This window comes from Suricata suricatta, chromosome 12, assembly GCF_006229205.1.
Source record: "Suricata suricatta isolate VVHF042 chromosome 12, meerkat_22Aug2017_6uvM2_HiC, whole genome shotgun sequence".
Classification (NCBI taxonomy): domain Eukaryota; kingdom Metazoa; phylum Chordata; class Mammalia; order Carnivora; family Herpestidae; genus Suricata; species Suricata suricatta.
In genome coordinates, this window is record NC_043711.1 from 52348782 (window position 1) to 52351376 (window position 2595).

Genomic DNA, 2595 nt, shown 5'->3' on the forward strand with positions numbered 1-2595 from the left:
TCAGGCCAGAAGACTGCAGATCATGGAGGTGGGGCAGGGTGGGGGCGGAGGACTTGCAGCCCACAGAGAGGACGGCCTGCTCTAGTGGAATTGGAGGCTTTACCACAGGACTGGCAACTTTGTAGCTAGGCAACCATCAGTCAGCTACAGAGGGGCTTCAGGCGTGCAGGAATCAAATCAGCATTTAAATGGCAGACAGCTGCCCTTTTGGAGTCTTTAAAAAGCCTTGTGCTGTTTCTCTCCAAGGAGGAACGCCTCATGGTTGCTGCCCTCTCTTTCTTCCGTATGAACAGGGCCTTCTAATGTGTTGATCCATGGAGGGTAGGTGGCCACGCCAAGGTCACACAAGTTACTGAGGCACAGCAGCCCTGCAGACAGAGGTCTTCCTGCTACAACCCTGTGGTTTGATGCCCCTCCAGAGACAGGTTTCCTCTGGAGCCACGGAGGCTGAAGCCGCAGGACCCTCACTTGGGTGTCCCCCCTTCTTAGATCTGACACAGAATTCTGGGTTCCTTAAAGAGGGACACCCACCCACAAATATGTAAGTTCTATGCTCCAGGCCTACAAGGCCAGGAACAGCCCCAACCCTCAGCCACACCCCAGGCTGTTTCCCACTGGCTTCTCCCCCAAACCCAAGGGGCTTGGTCACAGACTTGAAAGAGCTCTTCAAAGCCTCCCCTTCCACGACAGGCTCTGTTCAACCTTATTTGCAATGTTCTCCCCATTATTGGTGATTTAGACACTTGTTATGCAAATGACATCTACAGGGGCCCATTCTGTGAAATGTTTACAGGACTCTTTTAAGGTTTTCTTCATTTTAAAAGTAAACCCAAATCCTCCTGCTTCTCCCTGGGCCAGTGCAGGGGTCCCAGCATGGGGAAAGGGAGAAGCCCCCAGTCACCCACTCAATGGTTCACAAGAGCACCCCCCATCCCTTGGCCAGCTCAGGGCCCTCTCTCAGTGTTTTCTAATCTTTCAGGCCAGAAGAGGGCTGATGTCACACTTGCCTGCTCCACTGCATGGCCCTGACTCGGTTTCCATGCAGACATCCCCACCCTGCCCCTCTAGCCTTCTCAGACTTTCAAGGGCATCCCAGACTGAAGGGACACACCTGCCCTCCCCACCCAGTGCTCAGGAGCCCTCAGGCCTGACAGTGCTAGACCAGGGCCTGGGGCCTGCTCAGGGGGGCTGGCACCCTGCCCAGGACCATCTTGGGGCTTCTCACCTTCCTCCCTAGGTTAGGATCCTCAGCACCCTATGCACCCACTATGAAAGGGGACCCCCACATCTCCTGAAGTCACATGACCAATGTTGATGATGTTGCAAAACCGCTTGAAAAGCAATCGTTCTAGTAATAATAATTGCTTTTTATTTTATTTTATCATTATTACTGTTATTGTGCCTCTTACAGTTGCTCAGCGAGTACCACAGACCAGGTCGCATTCCAGTCACTATACACGCACTGACTCATTGAAGCCTCAAGACGTCCCCGGAGGCAGGCAGTACCTTGACTCCATTTAACGTTATCGCTCTCTGGGGCTTCTGTTTTAATTGCAGAAGGAACACATGCTCACTGGAGCAAACCAAATTGTCCAGGGGTGTGTAAGAGCACGTCCACAGTGTCCCCTGTGCCACCGCCCTCTCCCTTCTATCCCCGTCTACAGCACTCTCCTGGCCTAGCTAAGGACAGTGGTTTCAGGGACAGGGTCCTTGCATATGAGCCTATGTGTGCAAGAGCATATAAGGAAGCTCTCTTAGAATAATCTTCCTCATGCTATGGAGGAGGAAAATGCAGCTCAGTGAGGTTGAGTGACTCCCCCAAGGTCACACAGCAGGCAAGTGGAGGAACTGACATAGATGGATGTCAGGAAAGGGAATATCTTTTTTTGCAGGAACAAATGGCCAACCTTCAACGTTGAATGGCCAGAAGATGGGATCTTCAACCTCCTGACCCTGGTTAAAATCTTTTCTTTCTCCTAGGATCCTAGCAGCCAAGAAAATTACTGCCGCCCAAGAAACCAAAAGTATTAGAGCTCTTCAGTAACATTTCTGGCTTCCCCTCCCACTCTTTGTTTCTGCACCTACTTGGGTGTGATTTGCCTCATTGCCTCCTCCCAGCCTCAGGGGCTAAGAGCAAAGGGCACTCCCAAGGATATCTAGGTCTTGGGAGCCGGGGAGACACTCTTGTCTTTCCTGCCACCCTGAAAATGGCACCAGTAATCTGTGAGAGTCACCTGTCTGAACCGCCGGAGGTAAGCTATTTTATCATCTAAATTTTAAATGCACATGTGCTTTTGTCTGGGGTATTAAGTGGAAGCCTGAACACATGACTTCCCACCCCAGGGCCACACCAAGACATCAGTCGGGCCCTTTAGTAAATCTGTAAACACTTGTTTTGTGGCCACTTATGTACTTGTTTGTCCAGTTGTTATTGTCATTGTTTTTGGTCTTGTCTATGGAAATTCTATGGGAGAGAATGTAATAACCTCTGGTGTGTATGTGAGTGTGAATGTGCGGCTTGGTCTAGGTTGCTGGCCGAATTCGATTTTGTGGCTCCACGGGTGGGCATCCTGAAGATCCCCAAAAGCCTACAGA

At 50.9% G+C, this 2595-nt stretch overlaps 1 protein-coding gene across 1 annotated transcript in view; it reads left to right on the forward strand.

Annotated features, from left to right (window-relative positions):
- The window catches only part of LOC115274472, a 16065-nt gene that overhangs the window by 4179 nt on the left and 9291 nt on the right, over positions 1 to 2595 (forward strand). The gene's annotated exons all lie outside the window — the stretch shown is intronic.